This window comes from Thermobia domestica, chromosome 5, assembly GCF_964235325.1.
Source record: "Thermobia domestica chromosome 5, izTheDome1.hap1.1, whole genome shotgun sequence".
Lineage (NCBI taxonomy): Eukaryota > Metazoa > Arthropoda > Insecta > Zygentoma > Lepismatidae > Thermobia > Thermobia domestica.
The window spans coordinates 228,299,951-228,320,106 of NC_137458.1; the positions used below are offsets into that span (position 1 = coordinate 228,299,951).

Genomic DNA, 20,156 nt, shown 5'->3' on the forward strand with positions numbered 1-20,156 from the left:
AAGAGACTGAGAACTAATACGTGCTCCGTGAGGAACGTTGTCATTCCTTTTACTGATATATCTAGAGAGTCTAGTGTTGCCACGAGACAAGACGAGATTTCTGGCTGTGTCGTCTCGTCTAGAAAAGATCTGCCCGTCTCGTCTCGTATCGAATGGTTCTGTCTCGTCTCGTGGCAACACCAGAAAGGCTGAGGTCCACAAAAGAGCTGTTATACCAAGTGGTTAAAATTACAACTTTTAACCAAGTTTTGTTCGGTAGCACAACACACAACACGACTGCAATCTTCCAGCAACGACTGCTTAGATTCGACTGAACCAGTAATTACTTCGATAGGAACATTTGTCAATACCGTCAGTACATTCGAAAGGCAAGATTTCCCCATTTATTCTGATATACTTTTTTCAGAACCCCTGGCGCCACTTCAACAAATAAGGAGGACTATGAAACTTTCCCATTTAAAAATGGTTTAGCTTCGAATAACATCATAAAACAATAAAAAAGATAAATTTTGTTGTCAAATCAGCATCTTTTCAAAACTCAGTATCGAGAAAGGCTGACACGTTTCTGTCTTGGTTAGGGATGCGCACGAGACGAGTCGAGACAGAATTTTCCTGACAAAATTCGAGTCGAGACACAGCTCTTCCAATAGTAAAATATACATTTTTCGAGTCGAGACATCAATTTTACAGCACATTTTCGAGACGAGACAGCCACAAATCTTGTCTCGTGCGCATCCCTAGTCTTGGTTCGGAACGAGAAAGACCATGAAACAATAGTTAGTTACTGATAAAATTGCCACTTCTACTTGTACTTCTATAACAGGATTTTTATACGTAGATATCTCCACCAGCCCCCGGAATAAAATCTTCTGAAACACTGATCTCAATGAACGCTTTACATTTGTGTTTGAATCTGGAGCACTATCACAAAATAATTAAACTTGAATCGATTGAAAAATGGAAGTGAAAGCTGTTTGTAAGAATCATTTTTAAAAAATTCTTTAGGTATTCGCTGTTCTTTGTAGGATTTGAAACATTGAATTATTTCGATCATTTGAAATAATAAAAGATGGTATACATTTCGAAGGCAAATAATTTATTCCGAGTTAATAAATTTTTAAGCAAATTCAGAAACTGTGTTTGTATTTTTCGAGACACGAAACGAGACATTTCACAAAACGTTTCGTATTGTATCGTGTCTCGCTTCAAAGAGTCGAGTCCCGTCTCGTTGGAACACTAAGAGAGTCTTACGCATTCTCTTTCCAAGAAAGTGAAACTTGAACAGCACATTCAGTCAATTGTTATCATAGAATATACTATGGGCATAGCCACTGATGTGTAGAAGGTGACACAGGCGGAATTTGTTCTTATGGAGCCCTTGGCGAGTTGGAGCCGTGGGGCTCTATTATTTGGATTGGAAACATTGGTTCAAAAATATTTTACATTTAGCATATATATATATATATATACACACATATATATATACATACACACGCACACACACACACACACGTACATGTGTGTTACATATACTTTAATTAATGTGTGGACCTGCGGACAAGGTATAGTTCGCCCGCCCAAAAAACTGCCTCTGGGGGGTGGGTTCGAAGCGCATTCCTGAAACATAGAATTATGCTAATCGTAATCTTCTGAGATAGACTACCCCCCCGAGGAATAAGTAAATAAATAAATAAATAAAAATAGTTTCGTAATGTTTATCTTCCGTATACGAGTAATTGAAAAATTTTAGTGTCTCAACAATGAGAGCTGTATACAGGTGATTCTGCGTTCCTGGCGGAACTTCCCTAGTTCCGGCCCAAACTTTTACACTATACCCTCTTTCGGCTCTCTCTCCCACGGTAGTTTTAAGAATTTTTATCTATTATCTACTCCCTTGGAGTAACTGTTGCTCTGTATTTTCACGGGCTTGTAACCGTCAGAATGAATATCCTGGCTGCTTTCCCACCTACCTATTCAGCATGCAATAGATACATGCAATAACAATCAAATCCCACACAAACTACTCTACCCATCAAATATTTTAACATGGAAAGTTCTTTTACGCAACGCATTTCGTTTGTTTAAAATGGAATAGACCTAAATACAACTTTTTTTAATATGTTCTTCTGGAAATTCGATAGCGAGATCGCTCACATCAAAAAATGAGAGAATTAGTGCTCTGACAATCTGGTAGAAATACAACATGCCATATATACACATTACTGTGATTACATTGCTATTTATTCAATGATTATTTTGCTTAGAGCTTTCTTACTCTCCAGGGTACTCTTCAAGGGTATATAATTACTCTTCACTTATGTCGCAAAAAAATATTCAGCTTGCAAATTTATTTCGAGAACTTCTCATTCCCTAATACATGTTTATTCTCTGAATTTGTACGTACAGCCGACAAACTTACATAGAATCTCAACAGAGTTCAAATGTGAGGTGTCTGCTGGGAAGCACAGGTCAGTTGTATGGGAGGGGCTTTTAGAGTGTAATTCTAGGAACGCTGTAGGGGGCCATCTCGCTCCACCTGAGACAAAAAAAAAAAAAAAAAAAAATCTGGAGGCACACAACTAGTTCACACTGGTTATAAAACAGGCGCAACAAAGTTCTGACTGAAATATGTTTATTTATTTATTTATTTTATTTTTTATTTTTTTTTACTATTCCATTTTCCGAACAATAACATTTACCGATGACCTGTTAGCCCCTCCACCACAGCCACCATGAAAACAAATTCAATCGGAATTCGTCCAGCTCGTTTGATCACGAATAATTACCGTTTGATCCCAACGCATACTGATGTATTACACACAATTTGGCTAGGGCTTGTTAGCCCTTGATAATCGACATGTATCATTCCATACATATTTCAATCGTAAATAGGTAAGCAAAGTTTGCTTAGTTTCTGGTAGCAAGTACGGAAAATAGTTTACTGTTTATTTAAAAATGGAGGCCTCCAACAATGAAACTAACAACAATATGAGAAATCGACATGTACCATTCTCTAGATATCTGAATCGTAAATATGTCAAGTTTGGTCAGCTTCTGGTAAAAAGTATGGAAAATAAAGTGAATCGTTTATTTAAGAATGGTAGTCTCCAACAACGTAACTAAAACAATATGTGAAATCGACATGAACCACAGGATAGATATTTCAATCTTACATAGGTACGCAAAGTTTGGTCAGTTTCTGGTAGAAAGTATGACAGATAAAGTTTATTGTTTATTTAACAATGGTGGCCTCTAACAATGAAACTAACAACAACAAGTGAAATCGACAAGTACCATTTTATAGATATCTAAATCGTAAAGGAGTGTGCTAAGTTTGGTTAATCTGTGGTAAAAAGTATGGCAGATAAAGTTGATTGTTTATTTAACAATGGAGAAATTCAACAATTATTTATTGAACAATGGTGGCTTAAAACGATAAAACTAACAATAATATGTGAAATCGACAAGTACCATTCCCTAGATATATCAGTGGTAATCCGATTGGTGTGCCAAGTTTGGTCAGTTTCTGGTACAAAATATAGCAAATAAAGTTGATTCTTTATTTAACAATGGTGGCCTCCAACAATGAAACTAAGAACAATATGTGAAATCAACACGTACTATTTCCTACATATTTCAATCTTAAATGGGTGTGCAAAGTTTGGTTAGTCTGTGGTAGAAAGTATGGCAGATAAAGTTGATCGTTTATTTCACAATGTAGAAATCCAACGCTTGTGTATTTAACAATGGTGGTATTCAACAATGAAACTAACAACAATATGAGAAATCGACACATATCTTTCCCTAGATATTTCAATCTTAAATGAGTGTGTAAGGTTTGGTCAGTTTCTGCTAGAAAGTATGGCAGATAAAGTTGATTCTTTATTTAATAATGATGGCCTCTAACAATGAAATTAACAACAATAAGTGAAATCGACACGTACCGTTTCATAGATGTCTCAATCGTAAATGAGTGCGCCAAATTTGATTAGTTGTGGTAGAAAGAGTGTAAGATAAAGTTGATTGTTTAGGTAACAATTTAGAAATTCAACGATTGTTTATTTAGCAATGGTGGCCTTCAACAATGAAAGAACAACAATATGTGAAATCGACACATACCATTCCATAGATATCTCAATCGTTCATGAGTGTGCAAAGTTTGCTTAGTTTGTGGTAGAAAGTATGGCAGATAAAGTTGATCGTTTATTTAACAATGGAGAAATCCAACGAATGTCTATTTAACAATGGTGATCTTTACAATGAAACTAACAACAATATGAGAAATCGACACATATGTTTCCCTAGATGTTTCAATCTTAAATGTGTGTGCAAGGTTTGGCCAATTTCTGGTAGAAAATATGGTATATATAGTTGATTGTTCATTTAACAAAGCTGGCCTCTAACAATGAAAGTAACAACAATAAGTGAAATCGACACGTACCATTCCATAGATATCTCAATCGTAAATGAGTGTGCCAAGTTTGGTTAGTTTGTGGTTGAAAGTATGGCAGATAAAGTTGATTGTTTATTTAACCATGGAGAAATCCAACGATTGTTTATTTAATATTGGTGGCCTCGAACAATGAAACTAAAAACAATAGAATATGTGAAATCGACTTGTACCATTAAGTAGATATCTCTGTGCAAATCCGATGGGTGTACCAAATTTGGTCAGTTTGTTTTAGAAAGTATGGCAGATAAAGTTGATTGTTTATTTAAGAATAGTGGCCTTCAACAATGAAACTAACTACAATATGTGGAATCCACACGTACCATTCTCTAGATACTGCAATCTTAAATGGGTGTGCAAAGTTTCTTCATTTTCTCGTAGAAAGTACGAAAGATAAAGTTGATTGTTTACTTAACAACGGTGGCCTCTAACAATGAAACTAACAACAATATGTGAAATCGGCACGAACTATTCCATTGATATCTCAATCGTAAATGAGTGCGCCACGTTTGGTTAGTTTGTAGTATAAAGTATGGCAGATAAAGGTGATTGTTTATTTAATAATGGAGAAATCCAACGATTGTTTTAAAATGGCCTCGAACAGTGAAACAAAGAACATGTGAAATCTATTGGTACCATTCAGTAGATACCTCTGTGGTAATCCGATGGGTGTGCCAAGTTTGATCAGTTGATCCCTAAATGTTTCAATCTTAAATGCGTGTGCATAGTTTGGTCAGTTTCTGGTTGAACGTGTGGCAGACAAAGTTGATTGTTTTTTTTTTAAAAAATGGTGGCCTCTAAGAATGAAAGTAACAACAATAAGTGAAATAGGCACGTACCGTTCCATCGACATCTCACATAGCATTCCATAGATATTTCAACTTTAAATGGGTGTGCAAAGTTTGGTCAGTTTCTGGTAGAACGTATTGGCATTAATGTTGATTGTTTGTTTAACAATGGTGGCCTCTAACAATGAAACAAACAACAATATGTAAAATCGACCCATACCATTCCATAGATATCTTAATCTTAAATGATTCTGCAAATTTTGGTTAGTTTGTGGTAGAAAGTGTGGCAGAAAAACTTGATTGTTTATTTAACAATGGTGGCATCTAACAATGAAAGAACAATATGTGAAATCGACACGTACCATTCCCTAGATATTTCAATCTTAAATGCGTGTGCAAAGTTTGGTCAGTTTCTGGTAGAACGTGTGGCAGACAAAGTTGATTGTTTTTTTAACAATGGTGGCCTCTAAGAATGAAAGTAACAACAATAAGTGAAATCGGCACGTACCGTTCCATCGACATCTCAATCGTAAATGATTGTGCAAGTTTCGTCAGTTTGTGGTAGAAAATATGGCAGATAAAGTTGTTTGGTTAATAATGAAGAAATCCAACGATTATGTATTTAACAATGGTATCTTATAACAATGAAACTAACAACAATATGTGAAATCGACACATAACATTCCCTAGATATTTCAATCTTAAATGTGTGTGCAAAGTTTGGTCAGTTTCTGGTAGAAAGTGTGGCAGATAAAGTTGATTGTTTTTTTAACAATGGTGGCCTCTAAAAATGAAACTAACAACAATAAGTGAAACCGGCACGTACCGTTCCATCGACATCTCAATCGTAAATGATTGTGCAAGTTTGGTCAGTTTGTGGTAGAAAGTATGGCAGATAAAGTTGATTGTTTATTTAACAATGATGTCCTCTAACAATGAAACTAACAACAATAAGTGAAATAGACACGTACGGTTCCATAGATGTTTCAATTGTAAATGAGTATGCCAAGTTTGGTTAGTTTGTAGTATAAAGTATGGCAGATAAAATTAATTGTTTATTTAACAATGGAAAAATCCAGCAATTGTTTGTTTAACAATGGTTTCCTCAAACAATGAAACTAACTACAATATGTGAAATCGACAGGTACCATTCGCTAGATGTCTCTGTGCTAACCGGATGGGTGTGCCACGTTTGGTCAGTTTGTTTTAGAAAGTGTGGCACATAAAGTTGATTGTTTATTTAACAATGGTGGTCTTCAACAATGAAACTAACAACAATATGTGAAATCGACACGTACCATTCCCTAGATATTTCAATCTTAAATAAGTGTGTAAAGTTTGGTCAGTTTCTGGTAGAAAGTACGGCTGATAAAGTTGATTGTTTACTTAACAATGGTGGCCTCTAACAATGAAACTAATAACAATAAGTGAAATCGACACGTACCATTCCCTAGATTTTGTAACGTCCATTAACCAGATTATATCCGGTTTTGCTTAATTTTTGAATTGTTCATTTTATTTTTGATTGTTTTAATTTTATTAGTTGCATATGTTAACATTGGTGACGGTGGCGCCATCTACCGTTTTAGACACAAACTATTTGGACGTAATGAATAACCTTAAGCTATTCCGATACCTGTCCTGAATCCTAACATAGTCTATCTGATATCTTCCGCCATCTATGGGTAATTTCCATGTACATCTTCTTCTCCTGTGCTGATTGGAGCAAGTGTTCCTAACTACTAGTGAATTCTGTCTACAGAAATTCACCAGTCCCTCTGCCCTTCCATTTCTTTCGCCTAATAGGCTGCTGAGAGAGGGGTGCATGCGTAACTGTACTGGGAGATTTCAATGTTGTTGTGGGAGAAAAACAGGAAGGTAGTATCGTAGGCAAATGTGGTTTAGGTGAAATATAAATATACGAATATAACAATGGAATATTGTATTGTTGTCAGGCTTCTGACGCTGTGCTAAATTTCATCATTGTATGACACTGTGAAATGAGTTAAATTAAGATTGTGAAGTTTGATTTGCCTGTTTAACCATTGTGAGTTAAAGCAAGCACGTAATAAAAAAAAATTAAGTTCAATGCTTTTATAAAATGTACTGAAAACGAGAAAAGATTTTTTGTTGGTGTAAAATGAAGAAACGGGCGGTAAGACCGAAAGCAGCGGGAGCCTTCCTAAATAAGGCTGAGTGCTAAAGTTTTTTTTGAAACGGGTATTCGGGAAGTGGTTTGCTATAATTCATTACAATCAGTGCTTATCACGTGTCCACAATTATATAGAAATCTTGATGGTAGATAACAGAAAGGTCACTTTGTCGTAGTCTCATTTCTTAATTTTACCCTATCAAAAGGTCCTTTTTTCTAGTGCATTTTACAAAGGCATTGTTTTATAAGCCGTTTCTTTCTTTTTACATTTCTTTTGTTTTCACGGTTATCTTTTACTATTTATTGTTTATTTAATATTTTCCAATCAATCCTGTAGCTTCAAACGACTGAAAGAACACTTGTGTAAGGCAATAGATCCTAATTTAATCCGTTAAAAGTGGAACATGAAGGTTTCGAACCAGGATTATGCCATCTATTGACGTTGTATAAGCACACACACATTCTATTATGGTAAATTAATTAATTTTACAGTAAAATAAAAAGCTAGATCGAAAATTGTCATCGAGTTTTACGTATCTAGACAAAATTTCAGAGCTCTAGGTAGTGTGGAAATAAATGACATTTATGTTGTAAGATTTGACTCTAACAAAATAAACAAGCAAACAGAAAAATAACATAATAGAAAGCATTATAATATGTTTGAGTTTTGTTAGTTTTGCAATACCCCATGAATTAGTGTTTAGAAAAACTCTGTGAGTGTTGTTAACCCTATAGGCAGGGGTAAAAGTGGATCTGAAAAGGTATGAAGGGACAAGGGAACGTATGACGCTACACCGTCCCTTGTGCCTACCTTTGCCCAAGTTTTTTGAAGTATAACAATAAGTTTCCAACTAAGTTTAAAATATCTGGAAAAGATATGGAGAGATTTCTAAGGGTATCCACATTTTATTAGAAGTCTGTTGTATACAGATTATAGCTTATAGCTCATATAATAATGAGTTAAAGAACAATTTTATTTTAAATTATGATTAACCAGTTGCATTCCAGTTATATCAATGTGGATGTCATAAAATACTCTGTTGCAAATTACCAGTGATATTTATGAGGATATCATGAAAAATGTATCCTTCATTAAGGATAGTATTAATCCTAGAGATGATGATTTTTTTTAGTGAATACAAGACGCGAGTTATTTCGACTATTTCTCGTTAGGTGACAGCACCTTACTGACAGAAAAGAAAAAAATGTTTTATCTGTAAATGGCAGGCCTAAGGGAGTCATGTATTTATTTTGACGAAAAACAATTGGCAACACATGTGTTCAATTACGACACATATGTGTTTGTTTTGACGTTAAACAATTTCGAGATCGAGAAAAATATTTTATCTTCGATCTCCTGTGGTGTTGCCAACCTGAAGCAGCATAAAATCCCTTCAGGACATCAAAATTTCCCGTTTTGAATCCAAATGTTCCACAATGCAATTTTTTTTGTTATTAGTAATGTGAATGTTGTCCTTGCACAGGAACTATACCCTAGTAAATGAAAACCTGGTATTACAGCACGCACATAGAAAGATGACACCTGGAACGCAAAGGGTTAAAATAATCTGATCATCAGCAGTCTGATTTCAGATTTAGCATGGGTAGAAGGCAATTTTTTGTATATTTTCATGTTTTTCATTAGTATATTAATATATTATTGGTTAAAATGCACACATATCATAAAATCAGGAAACTATTGACCGCCTGAATGCTAAAATGACGCCACTGTTGATCACTTGAATTAAAGAGAGAAAGAAAAAGAAAATAATTTTAAAAACGTATGATGCAGAAAGAACGAATGCTTCAGGGTGTGGCTGAAGTAGCCAAACTACGAAAGTTAACGTAAATCAGCAATGGCAGTGGTTTCAGAGGTCACTATTCACCTTCACCACCACCACAAACTTTTCTTTTAGTCTGACAAGTTGGATCTTCTTTTCCTTGATGTTAGTAACAACATTTCGCTTCACCTAAAACTCTAATGTGCCTTTTTGTAGCTTTAGTTCTAAGAGTTTTAAATTATGGCTAAAAATGGATGTGAGAATGGTTCAGGCTTGATTATCGTTTAATGAAAAAAAAAAAAAAAAGCGTTTCGTTTCGGAGTACATTTTCTCTCATCTACCGGGATAGACATGCAATATTTTCAAATAAAAGAAATTTAGAAAATGATTTGGTTAAATAATAATAATAATAATAATAATAATAATAATAATAATAATAATAATAATAATAATAATAATAATAATAACAATAATAATAATAATAATAATAATAATAATCATAATAAACAAAATAAAATAAACAGGGAAATTACTTTAAAAGATCTCTTTTGCATGACTAAAAAGAGAAGAAGCATGAAAACAGCACTGATATAAATGAATATACAGGGTGTTACAAAAATTTATCATAATATTTTGATAATAGATTCCTCACATCAAAATAAGAAAAAGAGTTCATATGGACCTGTTGTCGGAAGTCCATAGTTTCTTAGTGATAGGGTGCCGAAAAAAGTGAAAAAATAAACTTTAAATGTCCATAGTTCCACTACTATAGGACCGATCGTACTTGGGTCAACACATCACTGAGAAACTAGTATGCGAACTATCCAAATATCCATCTTTCTGAGACTCCGGTACTTTAACAATAATTTTTAGAGAGACTGTTTGGAAGCACTTGATCACTCTCTCCAACCTACCTCTCTAAAACCTGGTGTGCAAGTACTGGAGCATTCTTAAATTCGGATATTTGAATAGTTCATATACCAGTTCCTCAATGATGTTTTAATCCGACTACGATAGGTCCCACACTAGTGGAGCTATGAACTTTTTTTTTGTTCACTTCTCTCTTGTTTTTGGCACCCTATAACTCCGAAACTATCCAATTTTGAGCACAGGTCCATGTGAACTTCTTCTTTTCTTATTTTGATGTAAGGAATCTGTTCTCAGAATATTGTGACACATTTTTTTATAACATCCTGTATGAGTTCTTCAATTCTTATATAAACCAGTGATTGTATGTAAGAGAGCTTTCCATACCTTTCTTTCTAATGACGGATAGTGAAGACCACATGCGAGACCAAGAACATACCTGTAAGTTTCGCGCAGGCCAAGAGCAACATGCAAGAGTCTTGCACATGTACTACTTGAATATTTATTGCTATTAATGGTTCGCATTTATTTACATAATTTTTTGCTTTGAATTTACTTCAGAAAGTTCATGAGAAGTACAAATTTAACACTCCGCATTCATGAAAAGTATTGTACACTCCGCATGAAACATTTGCGACAGCTAACGCAATGCAGTTAGGGCACCCACTATAGACCTTCTTATTCCATAATCGTATCAGGTAAAGAGACCCTCTCTTTCTTCTCCTTTCTTCTTTCCCATACTAAAATTAGTTAACAACATGAGCACAATTCTAATTTCAAACCACACATGTATTAGTTTCGATAAAATGAGATAACAAAACCGAGATGAAACAAAATGGAATTAAATGAAATCTGTAAGTTTTACGTCCCACGCTTATGCCGGTTAGGCTAAAGGAGACTCTGAAATGATCCTGGTTGCATGTCTTGCCCTTGTACTTTTTAATAATATTTTTTATTCCACTTAAACTCATGTTGCAACTATTCTTCTTGCACTGTTTTCTAATGACAGAAACACTAAAGTGGGCGTCATAAAGAGCCACAACAAAGACGTGCAATCACGATCATTTCAGAGTGTGGGGGATTTGTCCAATTGTGTGGGGGTTTTGTCCAATTGTGTGGCAGTTGTGACAATTTCTGCATGTGGGAGTTTTGTTGACCATTTGTGTGGGAGTCTTGTCTATTTATGTGGGGATTATGACCGTTGCTATGTGTGGCTGTTTTGTCCATTTGTATGAGAGTTATGACCGATTGTGTGGGCGTTTTGACATTTCTTAAGTGTGGGGGTTTTGACTGTGGGGGTTTTGACCATTCGTGCGTTTGGAAGATTTGTCCATTTGTGTGGGAGTTATGACCGATCGTTTGGGCGTTTTGACATTTCTTGAGTGTGGGAGTTTTGGCTGTGGGGGTTTTGACCATTCGTGCGTTTGGGAGATTTGTCCATTTGTGTGGGAGTTATGACCGATCGTGTGGGCGTTTTGACATTTCTTGAGTGTGGGAGTTTTGGCTGTGGGGGTTTTGACCGTTCGTGCGTTTGGGAGATTTGTCCATTTGTGTGGGAGTTATGACCCATCGTGTGGGCGTTTTGACATTTCTTGAGTGTGGGGGTTTTGACCTAGACCCGCTATACTACTGAGCCACCGCTACCCTCATGAAATTGTATAAGAATTCTTTTCGTTTTATGCAATATACATAATTACTATCCGGACTTTCAACTTTCGCTCAATACAACTCTGGAAAATTCATGATGTCTTGCTCTTTATTGCTCTTCTTTTTAGTACTTACACTAAACCTACAATGTAGTCCCGTGTGGCTTAGTCGCTATCGCTCTCGACTTCCGTGTTCGATTCTCGATGGGGACACTCCGTCGGAAAAGTGTAACTGCTTTTTCAGGCCACTCATTTTGAGTGAAGTTCTTCTTGGGTTTCCCTCATTCACACCAGGCAACTGCCGGGATGGTACCTAACATAATGGTTCCAGGCTGCTTCCTTCCTTTCATCGGGTAGTGTGCTCGCCGAGGGACGTCATTCCTCATATGTGACAGGCTAAATGGCCGTAGTAGATACCGATAGCCCAGAAATCTAATTCCTAACTAAACTTATAATACAAATGAAAGTCTCTTTAGAGTGAGTAAGATGTAACAGCGGACATATCGACCATGGAAAGACTTAAAGTTCAGAATGTTACACTGATATATTTGTTCTAGAACGAAGTATTGCTCTGGAAAGTATCTCAAAAATAATTTCACTCGTTCACTCGCTTCTGACTGCAAGAACTCTCTTCAGCCATGACTAATCTCGTTATTGCTCGCTATCTGTGGTTGTTGGGGCGAGTCTTCGTTAATATATGCAAGCGACAATTTTAGTCAAATACTATCTCTGTGTATTTTTGGTCTTCGTTTGGAACTTACCTGAAGCACGGAGAATGGCAATGAATTATGAATGTTATCGAGACGAGATTACGTGCACACATACTCTCGGTCTCATCTCGGCTGATAAATATCGATCTAGTGCTCATCATCATCTCGAATCGAAAATCGTTCTCTCAGTTTCAATCTCGTCTCGATCAACAGACGTTTGTATCGATCTCGGTCTCGAAGGCCAATTCCCGATCTCGTCTAACCTTGTCTCCAAATAATATCAAATTACAGCACCTAATTGCTTTGATGATAATATTTGTTCTTTTTTGTGTATATTAAAATGTATAAATAGTATCATCTTACAGTCTCCAATTTCCTCCTTATTTTTTCTGTATTAAAAATATATAAATAGTATCATCCTATAGCTTTTAATTTCTTTTTCTGACTATAGAGTTATCGTAGACCGCGCGTGTTCTTTCGTAAGTAAATGTTTTATGATCGTGCCTTCTGTACATGTTCACGGATTCAAGTGTAAGTGTTGAACCCCGAGCGTTGTTTATCAGGCTTATCTTAGTTTATGGAATCTGGGATGAAACCCAAATCTTTGGTTGAATCCCTAAACGGGTTAGGTTCAAACTCCATTATCTCGCTAATTCGGATTCCACTTTAAATATAGGATAGAACGTTTCTTATACTAGTTTATAAATTTGTAAACTATACACATTTAGTATGCAGTATAAATAGTATTAATTTAAACACATTTACTACATACTCAACTCCGAAGGAATTGATATTTTAGAAACTTATTGCTTTACTAGCAGTCTTCCAACAACAGTTAAATGCCAATAAGTGACACAACTACTTTATAGTTAATATAGATGACATTAGTGTCAATATGAAGTATAGTGTCAATATGAAGTAAACTTATGTCAAAATTCTATTGGCCTCTAGTTCCATGAATAGTGATGCCATCCTCAGTACATGGGAGCGACGGAAAGATAGTTTCAAGTTGTGAAATTCGACCTCTCGCGCTTTAGCGGCGTTAATCCCGAGGAATAGTGGCAATTCCTAAGTCCGGAGGAAAACTCAACCATGTTTAGTGGATCTTTTTTTTTAAAAAAAAAAGAAAAGAAAAGATGCCTTTTGACCGATTCAAACTCTGAGCAACAGAACTCGCTGGGAAGTCACGTAGAAAATACACGCAATACTTAATGAAAAATCGGGTAACTTTTACGAAAGTTATCCTTAAATATTTTAAATATGAGTTGACTTCATTTTCTTACCTCTGGAATTTTCAATCCCAACTAAGTATATCTTAACCCTTTTAGGATTTTTGGTAACTTTTGTTACCATAGCGTAGTATCGTCTTTGACCGCTTGTTTACGTTCTATAACAGGTATTTAAACCGGGTTTCTTATTAGTCAAGTCAAGGATGAACCAAAGAACACCCCAGATACGTTTTGGAACTGGATGGTCAACTTAGCGGCGCCAAGTTGTGGCGGAGAGGCGTGACTTTTTAATTTTTTCTTAAGGCAAATTTCAAAAAAATTTCACGCCTTTAGTTTTCACGATATCAGATTGGAGCTTTGCATACGGATTGTATGTACCTTCGGGTACTTCTCAATTTTTTCTGAGATTCCTACGTAAAACCGGTTGGGGCGCAAGTGTTCCAACGGGGTGATTTTTTCTGAAAAAAAAAACGTTTTTTTTTTCGATTATTCTGGTTCAGGTATATGATAAGTACATGTGAGTGACACTGTTGGAAAGGGCTGTTATACTAAAGAAAATAACGTTTGAACCATGACTCTAGGCCAAATACTAATGACGCAGTAAATTTTTATATGTAAATATGTGTATATATAGGGTGTTTCAAAATAAGACCGACAAAGTTTGGGAGGTGATTCCTGACACCTAGATAAGACAAAAAGTATAGACCAACCTGGGTGCACAAATGCTTCCTTTCGGAGATATAGGCTGCTAAAAACGTAAAAAGAATGAACTTTAAGGGTCCATAGTTCCAAAACTATGGAGCCTACTGTAGTCGGGCTAAGACTTTACTAAGGAACTAATATGTGCTCTATCCAAAAAAAAATACATGCTTCAGAATCCTGCATTAATTCCGCAACAATTTTTATAGAGGTAGTTAGTGAGTACTTCAGATTATATGTCCGTAACAAAACTGCCTGTACAAAAATTGTTGCGTGAGTACCCTCGGATTCTGAAACATGTACTTTTGGATAGAGCACATATTAGTTCTTAAGTAAAGTCTTGACCCGACTACGGTAAATCAAACAGTTTTGTAGCTATGGACCTTTAAAGTTTATTTCTTCATGTTCTCGGCAGCCTATAACTCCGAAAGAAAGCATTTGCTCACCCAGTTGGTCTATACTTTTCGTTTTGTTTTGGTGCCAGAAATCACCTCCCAAACGTTGTCGGTGTTGTTATGAAATACCCTCTATAGAGAGAGCCTAAAGTCAAACTTTCAACAATTTCTTCCGCCCTTTGTTTTCATGATATAAGATTGAAATTTTGCACACATATTATGTACATACCAATGTATTTTTAGAAAAAAATCAGATCCCTACGTCGACCTAGGCCTAGACCAGGGAGGCAAAATATTTTGGTTGGATTTTCAAAAATAATTCCGGGTTTTTCCGTAATTTTCCGGTTCAGGTGTAGGGTACGGACATGTGGGTAATACATTAGAAAGGGCTTATTATATTGAAGAAAATGGCGTTTAAACCATGACTCTAGGTCTAATAGGTATATATATATATATATATATATATATATATATATATATATATATATATGAAAAATGGGTCACCTTCAGACTTTCGACAATTACTCCCGACCTCAGTTTTGAAGATATAAGAACAAAATTTTGCACACATATTATGTACACTCATGTCCAAAATTATTGTCTATAAATATGTTGTTGTAGGAATATAATTTGATAACGAATTCGCCCGGTATTTCTTATAATGTTAGTATGTGTATAATCGGCAAAGACATGTACAGTATGTGGCAAATTTCATGTCAAAAGAGCAGTAAATAAGAACAATAAAACGAAAATAAAATTTTCTTGTCCATTTACCAACATTTTGTTTTACTCATTCTAATTTTCGTATTTATAATTCTTTTATTATGAAATTTACCACAAATGTACATTTCCGGATTATACATATAGTATCAGTATTAAAAGTACCCTCAAAATCATTATCAAATTATATTCTTTCAAGAAGACAGTTATAGGTATGCGACAATCATTTTGGACATGAGTGTACATAACAACATTTTTTTTAAAATTCAAATCCCTACGTGAACCCAGACCTGGTCAGAGGGCCACAAAAGTTTGAATTTTTTTCGAAAAATCTCGTTTCTCTTTTTTTAATTTTCTTGTTTCTGGTGTATAATACGGACAAGATAGTGGTACCGTTGGAACGTATGATCTATCCTGAAAAAAAAATAGGTATGAGCCATGATCCTACGATAAATAATAAGGAAGAAGTAGCTGTTTGAGTGAAAGTCTAAAATTCACCTCAAAAAGTGGAAATCCTAAAAGGGTTAAATATCACAGAACCTAAATATAATAGAACACACTTTTTGTTCGATGAAAATGTACCTAGAATTTTTAAGAGTTGAATGTTTCTTATTATATTACGATTGAGTTAAATTCTCAACTTTTCGTGGTCAATTTAAACTCGATGCAATATGGATGTGACTGGAAAGACATTATATAGATAATTATCTGTACAAGAGCAAAAGCAAAGAAGTAAATTAATTCTGTAATAAAGTACAAAATGTTCGAAAGGATAGTAGACCTATTTTATAGTTTCCAAAAGCAGCATATCAACAAAAATATAAAATTATGTATTTCTAGTTAGTTTTCGATTTTTTCAGATGCTTCTCATAAAATTTTGGATAGTAACTTAATCAAAAAATTGAGTTGAGTTGATTTTGAGTTTAACGTCCCTTTCAGCACCGAGGCTATATGAGATGGGACCTACTGATTAATGTGGAATCCGAACCACATGAGTTCCTGCCGGGAACCGAACCCGATCAAAAGATTTGGCTACTCTGTTCCAGTATGTACGAAACTGTTGCTTGTACATCGCAGTAATACTGTGTTGACTAACGTTAACAACGTCTATCATATCTGTAAAATATTAAAAAAAAATTATTGTATTATTCAAGTATCAAAAACTTTTGTATAAATATGTACAGAAACTCAAAAACCTATAAACGTGGCTTATTGTTAAAATATAAAAACCTTCAAATGCATAAACAACTCCAAATTAGTCTTCAAAGATGTGTGACATCTTTGTTGTTTATGTATTATAAGCCAAAAAAAATTTCTCAAATACATATGAATACTTCCCAAAATTTCCAGTCAGAGAGAAAAAGAAGACGGGAAGGACTCTGGCTTAAGTCAATATCAACAAGAAATGAGAATTTGCACAGTGCGAATATTTATATGTAAGATTACTTTTTTATTAAGTTGAATTTGTCTTGTTAAGAATGTATTTACAAATATTTTCATGGGGGTCTCCTGATAGGCCTACCAAATACTAGATCCTTTAGATCTTTGTAATTTTATAAAGTTGTTTCTTTATTAGTTTTTTGAGACAGCAGACATTCTTTTAGTGCACTAAATTACTAAAGTACTTATTTACTTATTGAATATGTCTGCAACAGTTGTTATAAATTGTTTTATTAATCAGTCATTTTATGATACAATAAATGTATATCAATTTAAATTTCATTTATGAACATTTAAAACCTCAATTAGCATACATATAAATCAAAACCACTATACTACCGAATCAGATAAGAATCCATTTATTTAATTATCTAAATGTATCTTTCATTAAACGATACAATATGATATAAGTGATTATTCTATTAGTTATGTATTGGCAAATATGTGATTTCCCTGTGGTTATGTTAGGTTGAGGTGCCCCAGTAAATTAATCATACGTACTTTTATTAGATTAGATGATGGTTAAAGTGTTATACCGTCAAATGTAATACATCAAACAATTATAGCTGATATCCTACTTTATTGGCTGCTATGTGAGATATGACATACATAGATGATTACTAGTGTATACCCATCTGTTCCGTGTGTTCATCCTGCAGACTGAACTTGAATGAGGATACTATTAGCACAACATGTATTCGTATTCGAAACTTCATGCCATTAATGTAATGTTCCCAAAGGTGTGATGCATTAGACTAAAGTCAATCTAACTTTTTAGCTAACACCAACACTAACACTTTCTCGCAGTTTGACTTTCACTGAAGCCTAAAATGATCAATTGAACGCAGCTCCGGGCAATTTGGTGGATTTATTGTTTTCTCAACAAAATTCGCTTGGCTTTTGTTATAGCATTATATGAAGCCGCTAATTTAAATCAAACTAATGTCTCACTACTGTATTTTTATAATTATTGCTAGAAGTAGCTCGTTAAGGCAAATTGACTGTCGTTGACATACGATAATTCCTGAAAAAGTTTGGAGGCAACCATTAGTAAACTAAGTTTTATATATAGGTTCTGTGGAAGAAACTAGAAGCTAAGAAAATATTATTCGACGAGCTTGCTCGAACTCGTTTGGAAACACAAGAGAAAATGGTCCAGAGTATAAAAAATTGATACTGGCGTCTCTCAGGATGTTATTGTGCCAATCTTTACAAAAATTAGAGCTGTACAGAAACATTTTTCGTTGTGTTGTTGAAAGAGCGAAGTTTCATGTGTGTCGTATTTTCGTAGTCCTTGAATTAAAAGAGTATACCCCAAGCAAGTGAGAAAGAGTGCCATACTGTTGGTAGTTTCAGATGCTACTTAACTCGAGGCTATACTTAGTTCTTGAATGAAACGTGACTTCACACGTTAGGATACATGAATTCTCAACATTTACGTATTTGGCCAAGTTAAAATCCCAACGAGCTCCATGAAGAACAGAATTATCAGTTAGTGTACGATTTTCCCTCAGTATTTATTTGTTGTTATCCTCTCAATTCAATCGTCGGAAGACTGAGTATTCGGAAATCTTCAACATGTTTGTAAGTCAATTGCACTGTTAGGAACTCCTTATTGGGTATTTCTATCTGGTTGAACGAATCACATACATCACATGGTAACGTGTCAGAAGTTCAGTCCCTTTTTGGCAACCGGGCTACTTCGAAGTAATATGGTTCTCCTGATCTACAGTCACCTGACTGTTTTTACAGAGATGTTTTAAAAGGAGAGTTTGCCAAACAAACCATAAGTCGAGTTACTTGAAAGCAAACATGAACAAAGCAATGTAGAGAATGACAAGGATATTGCAAACTGTGGCATGTCGGGTACAATGTTGTCTGGATGGAAATGATGGTCACTTCCAGCAGATATTATGATGATATGCGAGTCGGTCATAACTCTGCCACAATCCCCGCATTCAGAAATGCTCACCTTCACACAAATGGGCAAATATCATAAACACAAGAAGAGTTAAAGCTACCACACTCATCAAATGACAAAACACTTACAAATCATCACAACCCCTACACAAACGGACGAATGGTCGTAATACATACAGCCATAATTCCAGCATGAATGAATGAGCGTTTTTATTTTTTCAACGTGTGAAGCTTCTGACGTTTATTTATGGGGAACTTTGCCATTTGTGGAGGAATTTTATCCATATTTGTGGCCACTTTGTCCAATTTGTATGATCTTTGTTTATTTATGTGAGAATTGTGACCACTTTAGATCGGGGTTTTATGTCGTTTTCGCATGTGAGGGTTATGATCGATTCTATAGGCATTTGAAGATTATGAGCGTGGAGGTTATGATTGAGACCCGATATCCCTAATTTGCTATCATATTTGTTATCATATATCTGATATGCTTGTTATCTGGTATCACATTTGTAACAATAGGAGGTAAGGGTTGTACACATATTAAGTAACAAGCCAAAAGGGGAAAGGGGGTTCGTCCTTGCGTTACCAAGTGTGACAAAGGGGAGTATGGGGTTTGCATGTTCGTTACATAATGCATATTACTTTGGTGAGATTTTTATTCTTATTCACAGGTTTATATGCAACCTTTTAAACAAATAATTTTATTCAGTTCTTTTCTTTTTATAAATAAATAAATAAATATTGTTTTGGGAAATTTTAAACATATAGCTTAAGATGCTATTAGACACCAGCATGACTGGTGACGAACCCTGTGTGTATTACAATAAAATAGAACTCCGTTTTGGGGCTATCGCAGCACTACATTTACGTCACATACTTTCCTGGAGTTAGTTTTTAACAATCGTAACCACCACTTGAAATGTCCTCGCGTTCCCACTCGTATCGCTATTTCTGAACATATTATTTAAAACTTCTGATTTGAATCATTACCCACTTTATTCTTCTAAGGTGTTGCGCATATGAAGCAGAAGAAACTGTTTATCGTGAAATAATATTTTCCGCGACGGATCGGTCCCTGATTTGCAGAACAAAATAAGATTTAAAACATAATTCGTCGGACTGATTTTTTTTTATTTTAATATTTCTGGACATCTTAAGTTTATTCGCATTCTGGCACCAATGCAGGATAAACTGAAACCCAAAGATGTTTGAAAGCTTGTTTACAAACGATATATCCTTGTTCCTTCACATGTGTGGCCACTTCGAATCTGTGATGACGAGGAAGAGAACTTCTTTGCATGGTTCACACTGGCGAACTTCAAATACGCGAAGCATCTACGATCCCACAGGTTCTGT

General features: G+C 35.1%; 1 protein-coding gene across 1 annotated transcript in view; it reads right to left on the reverse strand.

Annotated features, from left to right (window-relative positions):
* Positions 1 to 20,156, reverse strand: part of LOC145686439 (synaptotagmin-15-like) — a 440,558-nt gene that overhangs the window by 63,398 nt on the left and 357,004 nt on the right. The window lies entirely within an intron of this gene.